Raw genomic sequence first — 26,872 nt, 5'->3', positions numbered from 1 at the left:
GTTCGGTACGACTGGTCACCAGCAGTTCTGCCTCCTTCTCTGCGTTTAAAAGCTGGCATAAATGGTGTTGGGAAAACTGGATAGCCACATGCAGAAGAATGAAACTGGACCATTTCCTTACACCACACACAAAAATAGACTCCAAATGGTTGAAAGACCTCAATGTGAGACAGGAGTCCATCAAAATCCTAAAGGAGAACACAGCAACCTCTTCGACCTCAGCCTCAGCAACTTCTTCCTAGAAACATCACCAAAGGCAAGGGAGGCAAGGGCAAAAATGAACTATTGGGACTTCATCAAGATAAAAAGCTTTTGCACAGCAAAAGAAAGTCAACAAAACCAAAAGACAAGCGAGAGAATGGGAGAAGATATGTGCAAATGACATATCAGATAAAGGGCTGGTATCCAAAATCTATAAAGAACTTATCAAACTCAACACCCAAAGAACAAATAATCCAATCAAGAAATGGGCAGAAGACATGAACAAACATTTTTCCAAAGAAGACATCCAAATGGCCAAAAGACACATGAAAAGGTGGTCAACATCGCTCGGCATCAGGGAAATCCAAATCAAAACCTCAATGAGATACCACCTCATACCAGTCAGAATGGTCAAAATTAACAAGTCAGGAAATGACAGATGTTGGTGGGGATGCGCAGAAAGGGGGACCCTCCTACACTGTTGGTGGGAATGCAAGCTGGTGCGGCCACTCTGGAAAACAGTATGGAGGTTCCTCAAAAAGTTGAAAATAGAGCTACCATATGATCCAGCAATTGCACTACTGGGTATTTACCCCAAAGATACAAATGTAGGGATCCAAAGGGGTACGTGCACCTTTGCATGTTTGGATGCAATATAACAACTTTGGATGTTTATAGCAGCAATGTCCGCAATAGCCAAACTGTGGAAAGAGCCAAGATGTCCATCGACAGATGAATGGATAAAGAAGATGTGGTGTATATATACAATGGAATATTATGCAGCCATCAAAAGGAATGAGATCTTGCCATTTGCAACGACGTGGATGGAACTGGAGGGTATTATGTTGAGCGAAATAAGTCAAACAGAGAAAGACATGTATCATATGATCTCACTGATATGAGGAATTCTTAATTGTAGGAAACAAACTGAGGGTTGCTGGAGTGGGGGGTGGGGTGGGAGGGATGGGGTGACTGGGTGATAGACACTGGGGAGGGTATGTGCTCTGGTAAGCGCTGTGAATTGTGCAAGACTGTTGAATCTCAGATCTGTACCTCTGGAACTAATAATGCAATATATGTTAAGAAAAATAAAAAGAAGAAGAAGAAGGTAGCAGGAGGGGAAGAATGAAGGGGGAAATCGGAGGGGTAGACGAACATGAGAGACGATGGACTCTGAAAAACAAACTGAGGGTTCTAGAGGGGAGGGGGGGTGGGAGGATGGGTTAGCCTGGTGGTGGGTATTGAGGAGGGCACGTTCTGCATGGAGCACTGGGTGTTATACACAAACAATGAATCATGGAACACTTCATCTAAAACTAATGATGTAATGTATGGGGATTAACATAAGAATAAAAAAATTTAAAAAAAAATAAAATAAAATAAAAGCTGGCATAATATTAACTACACCCTTGATACGATCATAATTTGGGCCTTAAATTATATGGTCATTCTTACCAAATTGTTTCATGTTTCTGTTCATAAATTACTTCTCTGGCTGCAAATGGAAACTGCCACGTTGCTAAAGCCATTTCTCTCCAGATGGGAGGGAAAGCTTTATATTTTAGCGGATGGGCGCCTGGGTGGCTCAGTTGGTTAAGCCACTGCCTTCGGCTCAGGTCATGATCCTGGAGTCCTGGGATCGAGTCCCACATCGGGCTCCCTGCTTGGCGGGAAGTCTGCTTCTCCCTCTGACCCTCCCCCCTCTCATGTGCTTTCTCTCTCTCATTCTCTCTCTCTCAAATAAATAAATAAAATCTTTAAAAAAAAAAAAGAAAAAAAAAGAAATAATTAAAAAATTAAAAAATAAATCTGTGCTGTGAAGGTTTCCCCCTCCTCCTTTCTCTGGGTCATCTGCATAAGAGAAAGGCCTGACCAGGTCTTCCAAACACCCCACTCCACCCCCCAAAATGAAATTGTCTTTATCATACACAGCACAAGGCTTCACATACAGGGTCGACTCCCGCAGAAACCCCTCTTTCTCCTCCCCTCCCTCTCTCCTTTCCCTCCTTTTCCCTTTCTTCTGTCCATTCAACACCCCTACTATGTGCCAGCCATCTCTGCTGGACCTCGTGACTTCACAGACACTATTCCTGACCTCGTGGAGGTTCAGTTTCAGGACCAGCGATGCAGTTTCTCAGCAAATTCATCAATGCCTTATGGTTCTCTTTCCTTAAAAGAGAAGAGCAGTTTGGAGACTAAGGGCACCCCCACCCCCTCACCGAAAACCAGTGTGCAATCAGTTTCCTCCCACAAGTTAAAGCAAACTCTCAAGGGCAGGTTGAGTCCTGAGTCCCAGCTGATGTGATGGTGGCAGGAAAGCAGCGGACATGTAGAGAAGGGGAGGTAAGCCAGGTAAATGTCCAAAGTCCCCCAACCCCATTCTCTGTTTCTGTGACTCTAGTTGAAGTGAGTTGGCCCTCGTTGGTCTTCAGACCCTGGCTGAAGCTGGGAGCAGGACTCCCTGCCTCCCTCAGCATCTTCCCATTCTTAGTCCTTTCTTCCCTCCTCCGACCTGAAGGCCAACTGGCTCTCCTGCGGTGTCAAGATCAAGGTCAAGCTAAGCAGGTGTCCCAGCACCTGGAGAGGCTGTTGGGCTGACCCAGCTGCCACTAGGAGCCTGCACCCCGATTACAAGAAATCCCAAAGCTCACAGAATTAGCGGAGCCAGCTCTTCATGAATTTGTTTCCCAGTGTTCTGGAAATGCCACCGAATCTTCTGCCATGTTCCCCATTAGGCGAGTGACCCATTAGGATGCTAATTGTGAAAAGCAGTAACTTTGCTCTCTTTCCTCTCTGGCCACCTCTTGGCAATGTAGGAACCTTTCCCTCCCAAGCACCTCTGATAGTGAGAGTGAAGCCTGCTTTTTAAAATTTTTTTAAAGATTTTATTAATTTTTAAGTAATCTCTATACCCAATGTGGGGCTCAAACTCACAACCCTGAGATCAAGAATCGCACGCTCCCCACCCCCCGACTGAGCCAGCCAGTTGCCCCGGGTAAGACCTGTTTTTAAGGGCATGGTGCTGAAACACTCCCTGGAAGAGAAGCAGAGTGGGGTCACATAGACACACAGAGCTGGAAAGACAGGGAGGAAGCCATCTGGGGAATCACTCATCCAGAGGTGAGAGAGCCAGTCTGCACCATGTCTGCCCAGGGACAGAACTCAGCTTGCAGTTGTATTTTGTTTATCATGTAAAGTGTTTTTGAAGGTTTTGAATTACTTTTTAGTATTTAAAAACCAAGAAATTTCCCCTAAAATGTGAATTTCCAGCTTCTTTTGAAAACTCAGAAGATGGGTTGTGGCTGGGCAGGTGACAACCACAGTGGATGGGAGGAGGGTGGTTTTTTGTCCTCTTGCTGACAAACACTACAGTCCCCACCCAGCCCTCTTTCCCTCCCCTGATTGGTTCCGGCCCCTGCTCGCACTTAGCTTGGATGCGTTAATTGCAGTTTTCAACTGCAGGGAGTGTCCCGACCCCTTGTGAAGTGGGATGCTAGTAATAAATTGCTAATGATGGTTAGAGCATCGATATTTGCAAGTCATTGACTTCAAAAACTAATCAGAGCAGCACCAAAGTTATCCTTGGAATAACTTTGTGTTCTTATCAGTTATTTATATTCTGATATTCGTTCTGGACAGAGTGGGGCTGGGGAGAGGTAAAGCCAGGATGTAGGCTGGGCACGGGTGTGTGAACATCATCTGTCTATGTTGCAGAAGGAGCAGGGTTGAGACCTGTGGGTGTAGACAGCTGGCCCCCACTCCTTGGACGGAGAAAAATACCCCACGAATCCAAGAGACAACCTTGGAGGACAGGCAGAGTTGGTTGGTTGGTTTCCCATGGGAGGGCTCAGGAGGCAAGCTAGGAACACATGATTGGGGCCCTGGGGGCTGGATGAAGGGGGTTGCTCCACCTCACACAGGCGCAGATTTACCCCCAGGTGAGTCCCGCCCATGGTCTGCCTGAGATGCTGTCCAGCTTGGGTGAGGTTAAAAAAGACACCATGGGGGACTCGAGAATGCAAAGAAACAAGAGATCCGGCTTGGTTGTGATTTGGGGCTTTTCTTCAACAGCCACGTTCAACGATGTGGTTGCTGGCACAGAGCAGTGAAGAGTGAAACCAAGTGACATGACAAGGGGGTTGGGGGCACACAAGAGGGTGTCAAAATAATGCCCAGCTGCGGAATTGAAGCTGGATGAGGAGGGAAACAGTAGCATCAGGGAAAGGCAACTGGATCAAGGCATGCGGTGTGCCGGTGAGACCAATGGATTGCTAGAGCTGCATCCTAGATGGAGTGAGCAGAGAGACAGGAGGTGGTGGTCAGAGAGACCTGCACAGAATAGGGATTTGGGAGAGTTGCAATTACTGGTTAATGAGCTGGTCTAGGATAAAAGCATGCAAATGAAGGGCCAAAGTAGAGTGGGACTATAAAGCAGGGACCGATGGCCTGATGACGTGAAGCGAAATGGGGGTTTCCGTGAAGGCAGGAGGAAGGCTGGTCCGGAAGCAGGAGCAGGGAGGGGGTGGGGAAAGACAAGTCACCATGCAAGAGGGCCGCAGATGAAACCGTTCTCAGGGACAGCCAGGTTCCCATTAGAGCAAGAAGGAAAAAGGAACGGCAGAGAAGTTGCTGAGGTCATAGAGGATTTTGCTGATGACGCAGACCAAGAATTCCGGAAGTCACAGTAGCCAGTTTCCATGAGTTGGGGAAGGAGCACGAGACACAATAGGGATGTGGGGTGCCTTTCAGGATTTAACGAGCCAGAGCCAAGGTGATCTGGGAATCTGGGGCTTTGTAGGCAGGGGAAATGAACAGAGATATAGGGAAAAACGAGATTTGTCATGAAGGACTCAAGGCACTTAGCAGTCCCGTGGGGCCAAAAGTGTTGAAAGAGAGAAAAGTGGGTGTTTGGGGCTTCCTCTGGATTCTGTCACTGGAGGTGAGGAGGTGTAGGGAAGCTAAGCACTCCTCCAGCAGGCTGGAGCATCCGTAGGCTCCTTTCTGATTCCTGTCAATGCTGATGGGTTTCCTGGCAAGGTGAGTTCTTAGACATACTTGCATGGGGTTCACTCTTGACTCCTGTCCAGGAAGAGGATGGCCTTGCCTCAGTTTCCTTGCGTGAAAAACAAGGCATAATTAGAACCACCCCCCTAAAGCTCTTGTAAGGATAAATGCAAAAGAGAATGAATATAAAAAGCTTGGCATGTGTTGAAGATTCCAGTGGTTCTCTTTCTTCTCAACCACAACTCCACCACAAGAATGTACTATCCATGGAGGGCAGAGTTATGTTTAGTGAGGAAAATGCAGAGCTGAGTAGAGACTGTGCTAATTGCCTACTTTTCCTAGGTATACATTTGGAAAGCCTAACAGCTGGGCCTCTATCAACAGGCTACTGTTCTCCAAATGGAAGCTAATCGAAGTGCCCAGGAGGAATTAATCAGTCTCCGTAGGACTGGTCTAAGAACCCACATTTTTTAAGTGACATAAATTCCAACTGGTAGCTTACTAAATCTTGTTGATTGATTGGGAAGGCAGTGAGGGGCTGGAGCCCGGCTGATGGTTCTGTATTGATCGCAGCTTTTAGCCAAGTTATTAAGTGGTTGGAGATAGGGGGTTATATGGCAGAGTCCCACATTCCCTCTGCACCCTCCCCTTCTCCGACATTTCAGCTTAAGTCACAGCATTTCCCAAAAGGGTATTAGCTCTTGTGGACAAAGGGGCTGACTGCATTAAGCAAGAAAGGCTTTATAGCACACATCAAATTTTCATGTGCTGAGTAGGGTGCCAGGGTTCATCCTCAGAGCAGCTCACCCCTCACCAAGAAACCCGAGAGGAATCCAGCAGCCCATGCGGCTTGAGCATCTTGGGAAAGAGCAAGGAAGTCACCTTCAGAAAGCCCTTGGTGGCGGTTTGGCCTCCTGGAGCCAGGAGACTAGGATGTGCAAAATGCAGCACCTTGCTCCAGAGATTCCCTCTTTCTGCGTCAGGTGGAAATAAATTAACCCATGGGATTTTCCCCTGAGCAGAGCCAGCTTCTGTCTGCCTAGCATTGATCAAATCAATCAGCCTATTGAGAAATAAATAGAGGAAGGGACCCGTGTTATCGAGTGTGAGCTAATGGCTGAGATTGGCCTGGACACTTTGCACATACAGTCTGTCAGCTTTGGTCTCTGCATTAGTCTGTAAAAAACTAGTCAACCTCACACTTCTCCTCCTGTTAAAACTCTGTAAGCCTGTTATTTTGCCGCTATCAGGTCATTCTGGTTTCTCTGGACATTGGAGGACATATCCAGATCTCCCATAGGAGCCATTGGACCAATAGGTCCAATATCTAGACTAGCAGACTTGTAAATGCATCTTGCCCAGTGGAGGTCCTCTTGGAGACGGAGCCCATGCTGCACAAAACTTCTTCTTTTGCTGAGTCTCCGTATGTTGGGACAATGTGAATGTGACCCCCATCCAGGACTGCACATGGCGCCCTTCCCAAGCCCCTTCCTCTCTGTCCCAGTTGAAAGACTCTTTGACCTTCAAATGTAGAATGGTCACTTATAGGTAAATCCTAGCTCCCCACCTTCTCATGCTGAGTACAACCCTTGGGGACAATTCTGCAGATCCAGAGGACAGGGTGGGAGAGCAGTGATGGCAGGAAACTCCAGACTCCATGACGGGAGAATGAGCTGGGACTGAATGGAACGTGGGATTTGGTGATTCAGTCTTAACTATTCCAGCTGTGTCATCTGTCCTTTTGCTTCCTTTCTGCGGGATTCCCATTTATTCGTAGCTTCTCAAGGCTCTAGGAGTCGAGGATGTTGGGGACAAAACTTCAGAAGACAAAACTCCAGAACAATTAAGTAACTAGGTCCAAAAGATTGGAGGAGGGGATAGTGGGCAACAAAAGCTTTTAGGACAGATGGCATTGAGCCATGGATGCCCACTGTTGGCCAAATGCCCACCCAACCTCCAACCTTCTTTCATGTCAGGTGGTCTAATATCAGAGGCAACTTTGCAATTCTTCCAAGAGAATAAGAACTAGAAGAACAAAGATCTCCAGGAAATCTATTGAAAAATCTGGGTCATCTGAATCGCAAGAATGGGTATTTTTCCATGGGTCTCAATAAAAGTTTTCATTTTTCATTGCTTTTTTTTTTAAAATGTGGCCCCTGAGTCAGGTCTGTGCAAACAGGTTGTTCACTAGTGAAGGAATTCATGAAGAAAAGGTGCGGTTTGAACTCAGATCTACCTGGACCCAAACTTCACACATCTTCTTGTCAGCAATTCCTGAAGGAGCTTATACACTTAATATATGCACGCAAGTAGAAAGAGTTCTTAAGCAATAAGAGAATTTTTCCATTTGTGTAATTCTTTTCCGATTACAAAGCACTTCCACGTAATTCTTATGAACACAAGCGTCTCTTCAAATCAGCATTATTTCCGGATTTCTTAATTCTTTCAAAGTAGCATTTGATAAATGCTTGTTTAATTCATTCAGAAAGTATTTATCAAGGGATCCCAATGTTCCAGGCATTATGCCATGCTTTGTGGAGACAAAGGAAATACTCTCTACCTTCAAGTAGATCATAGTCTAAAGGAAAAAAACCAATGAGCATGTGGGAAAACATCGTGATGAATGTTCTGTCCAGTTTGCTATAGAAACACACCAGAGAGAGGCCCATTCAAGTTTGAGGCTAATCTCAAAGAATGAGAATTGATGTATGAATATATGAGTGAATGGATCAAAAATGTTTTACCTTTAAGGTAATGTCCCACCTCCTTAACCAGAAGGAACAAAGACAGGCTCCTTCATTACCTGAATTCCAGTAATTGCTTCGAGTCCATGCAAATCACTGTATATTGAGCATCAATTATGGGCTAGGCATTACACTAGAATCTATATGTTTGGGGCCATGCTAATGAATTAGATAAGAATCAGCGAGCTTTTCTGGGAATTTTGGATCGTAAACATTTTTGGCTTTGCTCGCCATACAGTTTCCACTCTGCAGTCGTAGTGCAAAAACAGCTGTAGAGAATGGATAATCAAATGGGTGTGGTTGCATTCCAATAAAACTTTATTTACAAAAACATCTGGCTCCTGGGCTATAGTTTGCCGACCCCCTGAGTTAGATGAACAAAGTTCCCAACCTAAGCGAGCTGACAACCTCACCCCATCCTACTTCTAAATCAACTTGCTGCTGTCTTTCTACTTGTGCTCCATTCTCTTCCACATTCGTGCCCCTGCTGCTTCATCTGCTTGGAATGATGTCTCTACCATCTTCTACTTTGGCATCCCCCAAAGATCCCCCCCAACCTCAACCCCTACCACAGCACACTGATAACTTTGAATTCAGAAAGACTTTCTTGAACAAAATGAAAAAAAAAAATCTTGAGCATAACAAAATATTTAACTAACTTAACTATAAAAAATTTATTTTTCAAAATCCTTCGCATAGTAAAATACCAACAAATGAACTGGCAAAAATATTTGCAAGAGTGGACTTAAGATTACTATCCACAATACATAAAGGGCCCCCTTAAATCAATAAGAAAAAGGCAAAAACAAACAAACAAACAAAACCCAAAAACCCACCCAGAATAAAAATAAGCAGAAAATATGGAAGGGGCATTCATGAAGATAAATGTAAATGACAACCAATAAATATCTGAAACATTGCTCATTCTTTAATGAATAAATGTGTAAAATGAAAATTAAAAAAATAGGGGCGCCTGGGTGGCTCAGTTGGTTAAGCGACTGCCTTCGGCTCAGGTCATGATCCCGGAGTCCCGGGATTGAGTCCCGCATTGGGCTCCCTGCTCAGCAGGGAGTCTGCTTCTCCCTCTGACCTTCCTCCCTCTCATGCTCTCTGTCTCTCATTCTCTCTCTCAAATAAATAAATAAAAATCTTAAAAAAAAAAATTAAAACAATAATGCAGTATCATTGTTTGGCCAAAAGTTAAAGAGATAAATAATATTCTACAAAAATTAAAGATGATAAGTAATGTCCTGCATTATACAAAATGGATGGAAATAGGTACTTTTCATAAATAGGTAATAGAAGTGTACTTCTGTAAAGATTGTTGGAAACATAAATGGTAGTACCTGAACAATCATAAATGTGTACTTTATTTTTATTTTTTAGTGTACATATCTTTAAGTTCAGAAATTCTTCTTCTAAGAATCCCCCTTCAACAAATACTTACATATGTATACAAATGTGCATGCTTAAGAATCTTTGAAATAATGAAAATTTGAAATCAATCTAAATGTCCAAGTTAAATTTTAATGCATAGAGTATACAAAAATAGGCAGCAATTAAGAAAAATAAGCTAAATCTATGTCAAGTATTGAAATGCAAAGATATTTAAGGTATATTGATAACTGAAAAAAGAAAATCATAGGGCAATAAATACTGCATGATTCTACTTTTTTAAAAAGGATATTTTTAATAAAAAAGATATATCTGTATATGTGTATCATATATATTTAATGTAAGATCCACAAGACTTTTGTGCAAATTACAAAAGGTGCCCTTTCTTCAAGATAGTTTACTTCCAGCTGTCAGAAAATTCTAATAATATTCTGATTTTGTTAGCACAAGACATTTCTAACCATCTGCTAACAAACTGCCATGAGAACTACACAAATCTACGATATCTACATTGTGTCACACTGTGAGGTTGATTGCCTGCAAAACCACACATTTAAATGCTTAGAAAAAAGTCTGGAAGCAACCCACAGAACCATCAGCATCCCGTATCTCTGAAGGAAAAAGTCAGAGGTGGAGTGAAGTTAAGGGGCGGCATTCACAGGTTACCTTCTCTCTATATTTTTTTTCTTTTAAACTTTTTTTTTTTTTTTAAGATTTATTTGTCAGAGAGAGAGAGAGAGAGCACAGCAGAGGGAGTGGGAGAGGGAGAAGCAGGCCCCCCGTGGAGCAGGGAGCCCGATGCGGGACTCGATCCCAGGACCCTGGGATCATGACCTCAGCCGAAGGCAGACGCTTAACGACTGAGCCACCCAGGCATCCCTTCTCTCTATATTTTTAATGTTTGAATCTTTTCTGATATGTTGCTTGGATAAAACAAAAGGCAATTTAAAAGAATCAGTAAAAATTATTAACAAAGACTCTAGTTAAATATTTTTAAAAATTGTCTTCTTTCTTATAAATCAGAAATAAATATTTAGAAAGTGGAATGGAAATCCACCCTATATATAATGGTAACAACAGTTATAAAATTGGAAATAAACGTAACAGGAACTTTGATCATACCCATACCCTACTATGCAGTTACTTGGTTAGTAGGTGTTTACTCAAGGAAGGTGAAAACATGTGACCTCAAAAAAACTTGCATCAGTATGTTTATAGCAACTTTATTCATAAAATTAAACCTAAATATCCATCCACAGGAGAATGTATAAAAAATATTGTGGAATAGTCATAATGTGACATCATAAGAAATATATATTTGGTCTTTACCCCACGTTCCTGACACAGAGTTGCTAAAACCCTGGTAGCCTCCTGAGTGGTAGGGGTGCTCAGACCATCTTTTGTTCTAATATTTGGGCTTTGACCCAGATTCCCTACAGAGAGCTCCTAAATCCCTCGGAATTTTCTGGGTGATAGGATCACCAGGAAATGAGGCGACGGTTGGTGAGCTTCTGAATAGTTTCAGGATGGGAGTTGGTCACCAGAAAGACCAAGCCATGATTAGAAGCCATGATAGAAACTTTCAGCCCACCCTCCCCATTCTCTGGGGGAGAGGTGTGGGGCTGGGGATTGAGTTAATAATTTATTGTGCCTACCTGATGGAAGCCTCCACAAAAATCTCTGAGAGCTTCTGGGTTTTGAACATCCACCTGACAAAAGGGTAGTGCACCCTAACTCCAAGGGGACAGAAGCTCAAGACTTCCAGAACTCTCCCTATGTACCTCTTCATCTCACTGTTCATCTGTATCTTTTATAACATTTTAAAATAATAAACCATTGAACATAAGTAAGCGTTTCCCTGAGTTCTGTGAGCCACTCTAGCAAATTACCAGACCCAAGCAGGGGGTCGTGGGAACCCCTGATTTTATAGCTGGTTGATCAAAAGTACCGGTGACAACCAGGACTTGTGATTGGTGTCTGAACAGGGCAGGTGGGGGGGGGGGTGTCCCTGTGGGACTGAGCTCTGTAGTTTGTACTAACACTGGGTGCTTGGCGTCAGAATTGCTTAATGTAGGGGGAAAGCCCACACATTTGGTGAAAGAAGCAGTTCGTGGGTAGAGAAAGAGTTCTCTCTTTAAGTACTATTCCACGATAAAAATATTGTAGAATAGCACTTAGCAATAAAGAGAACAAACCACTCACATACACAATTACATGACTGAGCAGAAGAAGCCAGGCACAAAGGAATGCACGGTGCAGGATTACAAAGAACGATTGCATTTATGCAGAGCTCTCGAACCAGCCACACAGATCTCTGCTGATAGAAATCAGAGCCGTGATTGCTTGCGAGGCATGGAGATTGAATGGAATGGGGCACAAAGAACTGGCTGGCAAGAAGGAAATGTTCTGTCTTGCTGGGGTGTTGGTTACATGAGTAGATACATTTGTTAAAATCCATCAAAGTGTAAGGTTAAGATCTGTGCATTCACTGTAAATTTCATCTCGATCATTAAATTTCATCTCAGTCAAACATAAAATAAAAAAAAGAATTGTGAAGATCTACGTGATGGGGAAATATTTGACATTTCCTTGAAATGTCAAGATTTCTAGTTAGTTACAGTAGCTGGAGAGGCAGAGACATTGGAAAATTTTCCTGCCTTTCTGCCTAGTTTGTTTCAATTCTGTGTAAGGGGAAGGCTCTTGGAGCTCTGTAATAATCGCTTTCCTGGTAACCATCCTACACTGATTAGCAGGAACTGTTAGAGGCTTATGCAAATCTGGTTCACGGGGCATCAACCAATTCCTGAGACACATCCACACCACTACTGCCTAATGATGGCAGATGGCATTCGGCTGATCAAAGTGGAAGACGTCAAGAAAGACACTGCCACATTGTATATAATCCATCCAGGAATTTGTAAAGTAAATAAATGAGTAACAACAACATCAATTGAACAAACTTTAAGTAGACATGCCTTGTTTTTTACAGTAATTCCCTGGCAGCAGGGAAGTGAGATGAGAAAGAAGATGATTTAAAAGCCAATGCAAAGCACAGCTCACACCTTGCCCTGAGGTCGCCGGGCAGGGAAGGGCAGGGGCTCCTTCCTATTCTCCCATGGCTCCGAAGCGGCTCAGGAAGAGACCGAACCAAACGCCCACTGCTCAGGCTCTGTTCCGCATCCTGGCCTCATCCCAGTGCTGTGCTCAAAGGCTGGAATCGGGATAATGATACCACGACCCTGTCCGTAAGCCAAGCTCAGAGGGAAATTAATCTTACTTTAAAAAAAAAAAAAAAAAGAAAGAACATTTCGATAAAAGTACAAATATGCACTTTGTCCCTAGGAAACCTACTGACCTGGTGAGCTTGCTCAGTGAATCGGCCAGAGCAGAGCATCTGAAGACGGAAGACAGCAGGGGTGGAGGACCTCTTCCCTCTGAGACCCCAGTCTCCTGCGTCACCTTCACATCTTACAGGAGTCTCCACGACATTCCAAGATGAAGCCGTCATTCCTTATTTCTGAACTGTCTTACAACGTTATATAGGTAACTGCTGCTTATAAAACACGGTCTCTGCTCTGAAGGCTGACTAAAATACATATATTCGAGGAATTTCTAAGAATCAAGGCAGCTTGAGCATAAACATCTAACTGTACAGCTCCTCTCCTCCCCATCGCATTTCTGACCTCCCAAATCACAACTACAATTATCAAGGAGATATCAAAGTACAGGGAAATCTCCTGTGAAAGTTGAGAAAGAATGTCACCCACATGCCCTTCACTCCAGGCGCTATACTAGGTGCTGTTCCGTGTATTATAAATGTTCGATATTTCTGCTAGATATAGAGGAGGATGCATGAGTTTGATGGATATGCCTTTGAAATGAATACAGTCTTCCTGAGACCCTCTAATGAACAGCTAGTCTGATACCCTTTCATCCACCGTGACCTCCCCAGCAAGCACTGTGAGCACACATACCTACGTGGTCTCTACTAATGTTTTTCCTGTCTCGCTTTAAAAAATAAATGAAAATAATTGAAAGGTGGGACTCAACCGGATATTTCTACACCCACATTCACAGCAGCGGTATTCACGTAGCCAAACATGGAAGCAACCCAGGCGCCCATCGATGGAGGAATGGATAAACAAAATGTGGTTGGAGACACACAATGGATTATTTTTCAGCCTTGACGAGGTAGAACATTCCAACACCTGCTACAACATGGGTCGACCAGGAAGACATTGTGCTAAGGGAAATAAGCCAGACATGCAGGACAGACATTGTCTGATTCCATTCATAGGAAGCACTCAGAAGAGCCAGATTCATAGACCGAGAAAACAGAATAATGGTCACCACAGTCTGGGTGAAGAGGGAAATGGGGAGTTATGGTTTAAGAGGTACAGAATTTTAGTTTGGGATGATAGGAAAGTCCTGGAGACAGACGGTGGTGATGGTTGCCCAACCCTATGAACATATTAAGTACTACTGAATTGTATACTGAAAAAAAAAATGGTTAAAATGGTGTATTTTATATTCTGTATATTTTACCATGATAAAAAATGCCCAGCAGATGATAACCGGACACTTGAGAAAGGCCTCTAACAGAAAAAGAGCAAAACAAGTAAATATAAATAAGGGGCCTGGATTATACAGAGATGACTTAAGGAGCAGAAGAAAAATGTATAAACAGAATGTTCAGTGGAGTGAAAGAAGATATTGCCCCTACAGAACACAAATTACAAAAAGAACAGCATACTATATAAATGATCATTTCAAAAAGAAAAAAACATTTGGAAATTAAAACATCTGATAACAAAAATTCAGTAATAGAATATAAAGATGAGGAAACATTCCAGAAATGGACCAAAAGATCAAAAGGTAGAAAATAGCGGAAGAACAAAAGAGTATTTTTTTCAGAAATTACAATATCAGCTGAACGAGATTCCATTCTCGTAATTGGATTTCCAAATGACAGAGAAAATAAAGAAAAGGAAATCATCAAAGGAAATAATAGGAAAACACAACAGTAGACACTGGAATATAATAGAGCAAAACCTTCAGCATTCTAGGGGAAAACTCATTGCCAACCTGGAACTTTATACCTATCTAAACTGTAAGTTGAGTGTGAGAAAGAATACAGATGTTTTAGGACATGTATAAGGACTCAGAACTTTTTCTTGCTGTTCAATTTCTCTTAGGAACCTACCGATAATAGAAGGTAAACAGTAAATGTGAAGGGAAGAATTTCCAAGACAGCAGCTGTGCTTTATAGTCTAATGCAGACTTAAATTCTGCAAATGGGCAGAATATTGTTGGATATATGGATCTGAAGCTTAGGACAGAAAGTCTGGGCTGGAGATACAGATTTTAAGGGGAAAATGAAATTATGGGAAGGGATGAAATCACCTATGGAAGTCAACATATTTTAAAAAACAAAGAGTTGACATAAGAGAAATGATAATAAGAGAACAGACCAAAACAATTAGAATAGAAATACTAGGGGAGCCTGGGTGGCTTAGTCGGTTAAGTGTCTGACTCTTGATTTCATCTCAGGTCATGATCTCAGGGTCCTGAGATCGAGCCCCGCCTCAGGCTCTGTGCTTGAGATTCTCTCTCCCTCTGCCCCTCTCCCTGCTCATGCTCATGCTCTCTCTCTAAATAAATAAATAAAATCTAAAAAAAAAAAGAATAGAAACAGTAATCAAAGCTGTGTCGCAAGAAAGAATCCATGTCTTGTAGGAATACCAAAAGCTACCAATGAAAATGTTTTTCCCATGTAGCTGGAAAAATTAATGAAAAGAGACCAAGGTCAAGAGCTGTCTCAGTTAAGTTTGTTATATTAGAGAGAGAGAAACAAATTTCCAGATAGAAAATGCTGGTTACTAGTAAGGGAACCAAACTCCTTGCTGGTCTCATGCTTCCATGAAGAGAAACTTCCATGAGAACAACACTCCTACCTTTTCTCTCCACCTCTACTAATTTCTCCCCATAAAAGGAGCAGTGATTTATCTGGTATTTGTATTTGAGAGAAGGAACTGAGCATGCCTGGCCCAGGCCCCTACTCCTGTCCCTCTTGCCAAATCCATTAGCCATAAAAAGCAAACATCCTATCTCTTAACCTGCTAGGTGTTGGGGATCCAGCCCTCAGGGTGGAGACACACAGTTGTAACCTTACTCTGTCCATGGTTCTGCCAAAATTGGAAGAAATTAACAAGCCCCTTTGGCAGCAGAGCTAAAACCCACCTTCTCCAATCAGCCTCAAGACAATACAACTGACATTTTGATCTTGCTTTTCCTATCTTTCCGTTCTCAAGTTAATCCCAAAGTTTTTAGCCCACGTGAGCCATAACTTGAGGGGAAGAGGCCATAAATTAAAATACCAGTGGTGACCCACAAAAGACCACCCATCACATTAAATTCGAGAAGACAATGGTAAAGCCCACAAACTGCTAGTTTTTAGGTAAAATATAGCCCAGGTATATGTATTGTTGGGTGACTTTATTTGGCATATACAGTGCTTTGAATGGCAGCATAATTAGGCAGGTATAATATCCACTTATAACACATCTCCCTCCAGAGCTGCCTCACGCTCTGCATAACTTCTGCAGAATTTGAGTCTGCTACTCCTGCAAGAAAGCAGTGATTACTGAAGTTAAATAGAATGCTGTAGATCTATGTGTAAGTACCAATATGACTAGACCTCCAAGCCCACCGTGGACTGAAAAAGCAAGGTGCAGGGAGGGATGCCTGGGTGGTTCAGTCAGTTAAGCGTCTGCCTTCAGCTCAGGTCATGATCCCCACATCAGGCTCCCTGAGCCTACTTTTTCCTCTCCCACCTGCTCTTGCTATCTCTCTCTCTTAAATAAATAAAATCTAAAAAAAAAAAAAAAAAAAGCAGGGTGCAGAATAATGCATACCTAGGATATTATTTATGTATATTTAAGTACAACATATTTTCTGATTCCCTGTCCCTCAGATGAAAGTATCTTTTTTTCCTCTCCTGAGCACTTTGTAGGATTTTTTTCTGTACACTCATGTTCTGAACTTCCTGATAATATGTCTTATGAACATGAGAGACAAAGATCCTGACCTCCCTGAGCTTACATTCCAATGGGAAGTAAACAACAAATAAATGAATACATATGTAACATGGACAGGAACTTATGACTTAGAATAAATCATAGCAAGGGAGCCCCCCTCTTCCCAAGGTTGTGGCTAAGCTTCTGGTGGTTTGCACAGGGCAGAACCACCATATTTGGGGCGGGGGAGAGGTGTGTTGCTGGGAGGCATTTTGACAAACTCTTGCAAACTGCCTTTCTAGGTGGCCACACTGATTTATAATCCCACCCACAGTAGGATGATCTCTGCCCCCGCCAATCCCACTTCACTGGTAAAAAATATTATATCAATTTTCATTTCCAAGATTAATTTGTGATTTGCCTCTTGGTGTTGGTTTTCTCTTAGGTTGTCCAGCTGATTCATAGTTCTCCTTGACACACCCAGTTTCTGGTTCCAAGTTTCTCAGTGTCCCCGCAGTACTCTGACCGCAGAGTCCTTCCTGGAAGGAGTGCATGATTCAATCACCCAGTTTGTATTTAATTCCTGCTCTGGGCCCGATCGGGTGATTCACCACCAGTATCTTATGTAGACCCCACCACATGCTGAAAGGTAAGTGGAAAGTATCCTCATTGTGCAGATAATCAAACAGACTCAAAAAAAATGATAAATTACTTATTTCAAGTTCCCATAGCACATAATCCCAAGGGCTGGGACTCAAAACCATGTCTGTGGGTTTCTGAAGCCTGTGCTCATCTCCCTTAAATATTCTTGTTGTCAGATTTTAGGAGCAAAAGCTACCCTGCTAAAGGGTTGGCTATTTCAAAGTTCAACCAAAAATTCAGGTCGGCACTTGCCATAGTTCCCATAAATAAAGCTCCACAGTCACCTGCAGACCTGCTTAGCCCATCCTCCACGTCAATCCAGTTCAAAAGCTGTTTCATCCCCAAAATGCAAGATCTTCCTTCCCACTCAGGTTCTAGGTCTTCCCTCTCAATTCTGGGTCTTACATTTTTTAAAGATTTAAAAATTTTGAGAGAGAGATAGCAAGAGTGGGATTAGGTGCAGAGGGAGAGAGAGAAGCAGACTCCCTGGGACTCGATCCCAGGACCCTGAGATCATGACCTGAGCTGAAGGCAGATGCTTAACCGACTGAGCCACCCATGTTCCCCTCAGTTCTGGGTCTTAAATTGCTCTCAGTACTGTTCGAGAGTGGCCCAGAATGCTCCCATAAAATATTCTTCAATTGTTGCTTCTTTTAAATGCCATAAAACCAGGGAAAATGTCTAAGAGGGATTTTTCTACATCATTTTCTTCTGCACATCATTGTCTTCTGAACAAACACTTAGATAAATGTCAACATGTCTCCGGCCAAATTACATGAGAGTTACTCAAGTCTTAGGCACATGGTGATTTTTGTTACATTAGGTAAAATTGAAGTTCGTGGAATCCTAAAACATTGAAGTTGGAAGGAATCGCAGCATTCACCCCACCCAAAGATGACCAGTAGCATCCATAGCTGGAAGTGGCTGCCGGGCACAAGGTGGCAGGGAAGCTGGAGTCCCGTGTGGGCTCTGCAGGAAGGAGCACGGTGATCAATTAGTAATGTCTGCTCTGGACCACTGCGGGAACTCCAGGCCTTTCTGGGGGGATGTTGGGAAAGGCTGACCCAAAAGGAATATGGAAACATCACTGGGATGAACCAACAAATGTCATTTGTCCCACTCCCACCCAAAGTGGGCAGCACTCTGAAATGAAAAATTTAAAAACCCGTCTCTGCTGGGGGCTTTTTACAACGTTCTCATGCGGTCCCAGTGAGCAAAAATTCTCCACCTAAATATCTCGTGATATGGTGCCTTCTTCTCAGAAGAGGAAATTTATTTTATTATAGACGTTGTTAAGTGGACTAAAGAAGCCTGAAGAGAAGACAAGAACACTCAAAAAAAGGGAATGTTTTAGAGAATGTTTCAGGGATTCTGCTTTGCCTTGTTGAAGTAAATTAACAAACAATTTTTGTTAGTGATAATAATAATAAAAAAAAAAAACAGTTGCTTTTGACTTCTCCCTCCTCCCCAGCCAATAAATATTGGAAAAAAAAATTAGTGTAAAGAATATTGGTTTGGATGAGGGCCAATTAGGCCTGGGATGTCCATACATCACCATCTGGCTTGGCTGCCTGACATGCAAAAAGAAATCTGCGTATCATACATTTGTGACCTCTAATCTTGCCTAAAGCAAGATTAGATTATGGGGGAGGAAACTGAGCCTGGAGAGATCGAGCCATTTCTCTGTAAACATACAACTAGTGCCGAAATGCCCACAGCCTAACAGGAAGCTATGCAAACCAACTGCAGAGGACTCGGCTTTCTTGAGGAATGCATGGGCAGCCTTTTCAAACCCCCACACTCACACAGACCCTTGCTATTAATTAGACCTGTTCACTACCCCGTGGTCACCCGCCCAGCCTTCGCATTGCACTGTGGCTTTGCACCAGCATTGCACCAGCATTGCACCAGCACTGACAGTCCCCTTCCTTTCTGAAGGTTTTTTTTAAAAAGCAAAGAAACATATATTTTTTAAGATTTTATTTATTTGAGAGAGAGAGAACGAGTCGGGGTAGAGGCAGATAGAGAAGCAGACTCCCCGCTGAGCAGGGAGCTGGATGTGGGGCTCAATCCCAGGACCCTGGGATCATGACCTGAGCCAAAGGCAGACGCCTAACCAACTGAGCCACCCAGGTGCCCCAAGAAGCATATTTTTAACACTTCATGGTAGTTATAGAGGGGACCAAACATAACCACAGCTCTTTCCTACCTTATAGCTTCTGCACTTACTATTCCCTCTGGCAGGAATGTCCCCCTGCCTTCTGGTGTGCTGACTCCTTTTTATTACACGCCTCCCTTCTTTTTTAAAATTGTGGTAAAATATATATAACTTGCAATTTGCCATTTTTACCTTTTTTTTTAGCATACCATTCAGTGGCCTTCAGTGCATTCGCAATGTCGTGCAAAGCCTCCACGAGATCTCTTTCCAAAACCTTTTCGTCACCCCAAAGGGAAACTCTACCCATTAAGCAACGACTCCCCATTGCCCCCTCTTGCAGCACCCCTCCCCCATAACCTCTGATCTGCTTTCTTCCTCCACAAATGTGCCCATTCTAGAGATTTCACAGAAATGGTGTCATACAATATTTACCCTCTTGTGTTGGCTTATTTCATGTGCCATAACATTTTCAAGATTCACTCACGTCATAATGTGTGTCCAAATTCCGTTCCTTTTATATGGCAGAATAATATTCCACTTCATGAATACACTACACTTTGTTTTTCCCGTCGTCTGTGGGTAGACACATGGGTTGTTTCCATCTTGTGGCTACCGTGAGTAGCACTGTGGTGGTTCTAATGTTGACCTCTCTCTTCCTTTCACATCACCTGCTTTATTTACTTTTTTATCGAACATGTCACCACATAAAATTAATTTGTTCACGGGTGCCTGGGTGGCTCAGTCGTTAAGCGTCTGCCTTCGGCTCAGGTCATGATCCCAGGGTCCTGGGATCAAGTCCCACATCGGGCGCCCTCCTTGGCGGGAAGCCTGCTCTCCCTCTCCCACTCCCGCTGCTTATGTTCCTGCTCTCGCTATCTCTGTCTCTGTCAAATAAATAAATAAAATCTTTTTAAAAAAATTAATTTGTTCACTTATTTATATCCCGTCTCCCTACCCTCCCCCCAAATCACAGTCCACAGGAATGGAGAACCCTTTCCTTCACCACTTTTTCTCCAACTTGGCATCCCAGCACAAGGGAAGGCATATAGTAGATACTCGAAATACCTATTTGTAGAATGTGTGGAGAAAGCCACAGTGCAATGCGAAGGCTGGGCGGGTGACCACGCTTGTTAGTTTGCTCACTAAGCCCTGCCCTCCCTCCCCTCATAGGATGAGTCGTGCCCGTTCATACCTTAATCAGATGACAAATTCCTACTTGCTATGGGTCTTCGGGATATGATGCATAAAGTAGAAAGCATTCATGTTAAATCCTCAATGTCAAATATCCACATTATAGGATTGAAACTTGCTATCATAGTGATGGGGGCAAAAAAAAAATCAAAGACAAAGAAATGCCAGTGGGTACAAAGAAGGGGGAAGGGAAGAGGAAAGAAGCGTTGAGTAGCTTTGTGCCTTGGAGAAAGGGCTGTGAATGTCTTTCTTACCCAACGTGGAGTCTAATTTAGCATAATTGGCCAGCGAGGTGTGTGGGGACGTAATCTAACCTGGGGGCTCTGGCACCACCTCTGCCCTGCAGCTTCCCAAACTGTCACCTGACTTGACAGGTCTCTTCTTATCCCCAAGTTTGGGGCCCACAGGACTCTCCTTGATCTCCTCCTGGGAGGCTGTGAAGAATTTCAGTCAGGGCACGTTGATCTCATTATGCTTACTACACGGCTATTTCCTGGGGCAGGGAGATAATCCAATTCAGCTCCTTCCCAGCACACGGGCATAAAAATATAATGTATAACATATTATGTCAGACACAGGCCCTCTCCAGCTCAGCATTCTGTCCCTGACACCAAGAGCAGGGAATAGGTTGTGAGCACATCTAGTAAGTGTTGCATGGAACACAATGCCAAATCCTGCTCAACGTCTCTCCACAAAGTCTCATTGCATCCCGGCTTCCTGCTCTTCCATTCTCTCTGGACCACGTGAACATTGGCAGATGTCCCTTGTCTGCTTCCCAGGCTAGATTTACTCACCCATCCCTGCAAGTGTTCCCTATGTTTGGTACTAGAGATGAAAAGATGCATGAGCCACGCCCCTTGGCCTTGAGTGGTTTACCATCATGTAAGGGAGGCAGAAAATACATTAACAACCATAAAACTCTTGGGCAAATGCTCAATTAGAGTTTATTATAAAGCTCTATGAGAATACGAATGAGTGCAGTGTGCCAGGGAGACCTGATATTTTATTTGGGCCTTGAAGGTGAGTGAGAAGGTCACCAGACATATAGAAGGATAGACTGGAGTCCAGGAACGAGCAAGTATCAAGGCACAGAGGGATAAAAATATGTTCAGTGAACAGTGTTCATCTCTGTGGTGAAATTGAAGTGCAGGGTGTGGCTGGAAATGGGGCTGAAAAGCAATTGCAACCAAGTTGTGATGGGTCTTCAAATGCAGGCCAAGGAGTTTAGACTTTATCTTGTTGTCAACCGAGACCTAGCAGAGTGAGACTGTTGACAAATGTTATTAGCCAGTTAGATAAAGGTATGACAAGGGGAGATATATCAGTGATACCTCCAAGTTTTTGTAGGTTGGCCAATTAAATGGGTACAGGAGGATGTTGATGGAGAAGGACCAGAGAAGACAAAAAAAAGAGAGGGAGAGATGTGAGTGAATGATATTACCACTGAATAATGTATACAGTGGAATCAAATGGATAAGGGCAGAGGTACGGGTATGCCAACAGAGCTAGGAGAGTGGTGGTCAGCCTTGGTCTAGGATGAGAAATGAATGTGGGGATTTTTAAAAGCTCCCCCAAAAGATTTCACTGGTCAGCAAAAGGAAGGACCACTAGACAGGAACAAATAGGTACTCCTTAGGCAGTGAAGACCCAGAGGGCAGGTCTTGAAAGGGAAGAAAAGTAGAAAGACGAAGAAAAAGGATGGAGGAGAGAGGGAAAATAGATATACTGGGAAGAAAAGCCTGGAGGGAGAAAGAGATGAGGGAAGGAGTTAAATTTTTCCTAGAGAAAAAAACAGGAAACAAAAGAGCCAGGAGTCACTGACGAGAAGGTTAACTTGGGCAATGAGTAATAATTTCTTTGGATAGAATCAGGGAGGAAGTAAATATAGGTGAACATCTAGCTAGCTTTAGAAGAACAAGGGGTATACGTGAGATCAGTCACTTCTGATGGTCTCTGTTTTCTCTGTAGAGCTTGTGCTGGCCACGGGCTGGGAATTAGGAGGGTGATGGTGGGTTGGATGGGGCGGGGCGGGGTCAGAGACATCTACTGAAGGGAAAGTGGGAGAAAGTCAACTAGAGCTCATTAAAAGGTAGCTGAGCAGCACTCGCAGCCCAGCAGAGGCCGGGAAGCTCATAAACGTGTAATGGAGCCAGTTCAGCATGGTTCTGTGATTTTTCTCTAGTGCTGTCCAGCAGCCTGGGAACAAGGAGAGAGGAAACAAGCAGTGGAACCCACACAGCACTGGGAATGGAAGGGAGGCATAACCACGGAAGGACAAGGAGATGAGGGAGATGAGGGCTTGGGTGAGAGTGCCCTTACAGAGACGGGTGATTAATCTAGCCTTGGGAGGGAAGAAGGGCAAAGTCAAAAGAGGTCTGACAGGCTGCAGAATCAGGTGTCAAATATAGAGAGCCCAGATTTAAGCATAAGGCTTTGTATTTGTCAAGGTGCTCCAGAAAAAAAGAACCAATTCTTTGTAAATCTCACTATAAGGAATCGACTCATGTGATAGCAAATGTGGAGGGTGGGGAGTCCCATGATCTGCCATCTTCAAGCTGGAGAGTTAGGAAAGCTAGTAGTTCGGGTCCAAGTCTGAAAGCCTGAGACCCAGGAGAGCTGATGTTGTAAACACCAGTCCAAGGGCAGGAGAAGACCAGGGTCTCAGCTTAAGTAGACAGGCAGAGAAAAAAAACAAAACAAAACTGAGTCTTCCTCTGCCTTTTTGTTCTATCCAGACCCTCAGTGGATTGGATGATGCCCACCCACATTGGGAGAGCCATCTGCTTTTCTGAGTCCACCAATTCAAATGCTAATCTCTTCTGGAAACACCCTCACAGACAGAAATGATGTTTAACCAGATATCTGGGCATCCCATGGCCCAGTCAAGTTGGCACATAAAATTATCCATTACAAGCTTGGTAATAGTAGCCTTTACCACAATCCCTGGCATGTATGCCCTGGGCATTATGCTAAAAGCTTTACACATAAGGTTTCATTCAGTCCTCTCTCATTTTACTGAAAAGTAACTGCAGTTCGGAGAAATTAAATCACTCTGGACTTCTCTGACTATAAGGCTCATGCTCCTAAACATCTGGCCCTGTGGGGTTGTAGGGCTCGATTTCTGAGCATATGGTTTTGTAGGTTGAGCTATCCCAAGTGAGGAACAAGGTATAGGAGGAAGCAGTGGGTGAGGATTGCTAAAGTAAATGGAAGTAGAGTAATTGGCACTGAGGAAGTCAGAGCATTCTGTGACTGGAGCATTGGATAGTCTCAGAACAAAGATGCTGAAGTTTGGGGGAAGAGAAGGAGTCAGGGACCCCAAAGATCACAAGGAAAGTTTAACTTTCCAGAAGAGTTTATATGAAGAAGAACCAGCCCTAAGCCAACACTGGGGCAGAAATTGTAAGGGCCATGCAAACTCCAAAATTTGGCAAGAGGTGGCACTTTGTAGTGTTTACAATTGGGTCAAGGGTCCCCAAGACCACCCTCAGGTTCAGTGATTCACCAGAAGGACTCATGAAACTCAGTGAAGCTGTCATACAAATGGTTATGGTTTATGACAGTGAAAGAATACAGATTCAAATTTGCAAAGGAATATGGTGTATAGGGAAGAGTCAAGGGAGACCAGGTGTGAGTGTCCAGCTGCCTTCTCTCCATAGAGGAGAACAGACAAGACAAAATTCTCCCAGCAAGGATGCATAACAACACATATGAAGTGTTGCTAAACAGGGAAGCTTACCTGAACCTTTGTGTCCAGGGTTTTTATTGGAGGTCAGACACATGGGCATGGAGCTTCCATATGACTGACCTTAGCTACTCACACTTAGGCCCCTCCAGAGTTGAAGCAGATATAGCATGGCCCAGGGCTCCAGGTGAACAAAAGCAGGCATTCACCATAAATTACACTGTGGCCATAAACTATTTGAGGTGGCCCAAGGCCTGAGATATACAAAGACTCTCTTATCAGGCAGAAAACTCTGAGGGCTTAGAAGGTCTCCCTGATTAGAGGGTCAGTCCTTTTTTTCGAATGTGTACGGTTTGAGTGTCCCAAGACCTCTGGGCTAACCCTTTATAGAACACCATGCCAGAGACCTGAATAAACAGATTTGTAATGTCTAAGAGCCATTCTGATGCAAAACACCAGAGAGATCTCCAAGGACCAAGGATGTCCTAGTCACTTGAAGGTAAACTTTTCATTCAAAGCTAGAATGTCATCCTTTGAGTTTGGGGCTCATGATGAGCTCAGTCTCTGAGGCTAATCAAAGGATTTGCATACTGTGGAGAGTCTATGCTATCTCTGCTCAAGGCAGCTCAACTCTCCCAGTTAACATTAGAAGAAGCAAGCCAACAAATAAACAGACAACTTTAATGCCCAACCTTGGAAAGAGAGTTCAGAAGAAGTCCCTGATACCCATTCGGCCTTTATAAACACAGCGCAATAAGGACCAGGAGATTTCCTCTTTACGCCATATGTTGGAATCATGGTCCTGGGATCTCCATGGCTTGACTCTTCCAGAGACAAACAACCAGGAAGCTGCTACTGTGTTTTGGTCTAACTTTGCAGTGAGTTCACTGGACAGAACTGAGGTTACCATCCTTTTGCACTTACAGGACACAGTAAGCAACAGACATCACTTTCTCCTGGGTGCACAGGCTTGTAAAGAGTATATATATGGAGAGAGAGAGAGAGGGAGGGAGAGAGTGGGAGGGAGAGGAGAAGAGAGGGGAGGGGAGGGGAGGGAGATTAGAGTGGATGTTTTTGTTAGCATAGCATTTCCAGCACTCTTGCATTCTGATATACCTTCTGAGTAGGGAGGAAAGTAAACAGGCCCTAGTTTCTAGACTAGTACCACCTAGTACTCTAAACTATGGGCAGCATGGACTATATTTACGGACATATGTCATGGTCACATGGACTATGGACTCTACTCCCCCTTTTTCTACTACAGCCCACTTTAAGACCCAACAGTGCTGCCTGTTTATTACTCACAATGAGTAACATTTTGGGGGGGAAGAATATTCTATCCTTGAGAATTTTGCCTGGATACTCCTTTATTCCCACCTTCCATTAACCAACAGTGAGACTGTTTTGTTCCAACTGCCCTTGGGGAAGGTTGTTTCTTGTTACAGCAATAAAAATAAATAAATCAATCAAGTCATGCTCAGCTTTTGTATTTCAAAATGAATGTTTGAACCTGTGGCTGAGGCAGTTTGAGAGAAAGGGATACTGGAGTTCCAAAGCAGAACCCATAAAGACCCCAAGCAGAAAGTTTATTTCCAAAAAAAGTAGGCAAAAAGAACCCATGATCAGTTAGAGCTGGTTTTTATGAACACTTATATTAGATTAAAATCTCCTAAAATGGAAAAAGGGTGAAGTGATGAGTGGTCCTATGAGTGGTCTGCTCTGTGTCCTGTCCCTTTGGGGTCAGGTCTGTAGGACTGGGGGAGAATCATAAGGCCAAGAGCCTTCCTTCCCTCATTCCAAGAAGGAATCATAGCTCACCTGCTAAGCGGGGCCTAGGAAAGTGAATAAGGTCTTAGGGTTCTCCACCCCACCATGGAGCCAGAATGATAAAGAAATTGAGTCAAGGGTCTTACCACGTGATGAGGTAAGAGGACAAATGCTTCCCATTCAATCTTTGGTGTCTACAGGTCCTCTTGTGGAGATAAAAGTGGCCTTTATGAACCAACCATCAGGGAAAAGATGAGGGATCAGACATCCCATAGGAGGCCAGCAAAGGAGGGCAGAGACAACTGAGCAGTAGTGGTAGAAGCAAAGAGAAGATGTGATGACAAAGAGCCAGATGCCACTCCCAAAGCCTTGCCGGACAGCCCTTTAGCCTCCTGGAAGTTAGGTGCAATCATGGAGGAAATAGGGGAGGGGGAACTGACTGAGAAACCCTTGAATTGGTTCAGTTTGTCCTGATGTAACCAAGATTAAATTTCCCCTGCCAGTGGCATGAGCTGAAGATAGAAATCAAATCCAGTTTTGGCAAAACAAAGAGTATTACCCATGATTTTGCAAACCTGAGTTGGAAGTCTATGAAATGGGCACTTGCCATATTTGAAGTCCCTAAAAGCTCAGAGATGTGAGGATGGGTACATCGGTGGTGGCAGCATTAGGAGCAGAAGCAGTGGGCCATTTTTATGTTAAATATGTGAATTCTAATTTGTCCAAATGAAAATTTGGGTTGCATTGTTCTGACCATGAAACACGTGTAAAAGGGACTGTCTCTGAAAATGTAAAGTGTGTGTGCTCAGGAACATGGACTATGTCATCCAGGTAACAACTACGTTGACCGTGCATTTCAAAAGCGGAGCTATGTGGGTCACTTCTGGGTATGCAAAGTTGTCTCAGAGATGCAGGCTGGGCCCCAAAATGTTGGGGTATCTGAAATAATTTAAGGATCAAGTTCAAACTCCTTAGTACAGCAAACAAAGCCCTACGTGATGGTGGGACTTCTCAACAGCGCTCTGGTCTTGATGAGCACTGGCGGACTCCTAAACCTGCCATGTTGCCT

The 26,872-nt window shown here is 43.6% G+C and overlaps 1 protein-coding gene across 4 annotated transcripts in view; it reads right to left on the bottom strand.

The window, feature by feature from the left end:
• ADPRM (ADP-ribose/CDP-alcohol diphosphatase, manganese dependent) overlaps positions 1-26,872 on the bottom strand; it is a 280,967-nt gene that overhangs the window by 78,828 nt on the left and 175,267 nt on the right. The gene's annotated exons all lie outside the window — the stretch shown is intronic.

The sequence above is a fragment of the Mirounga angustirostris genome, unplaced genomic scaffold (genome assembly GCF_029215605.1).
Source record: "Mirounga angustirostris isolate CCGP_5_RB_7025 unplaced genomic scaffold, mMirAng1.0.hap1 SCAF_17, whole genome shotgun sequence".
NCBI classification, from domain to species: Eukaryota; Metazoa; Chordata; class Mammalia; order Carnivora; family Phocidae; genus Mirounga; species Mirounga angustirostris.
This window is presented reverse-complemented; position numbering and strand designations above follow the sequence as displayed.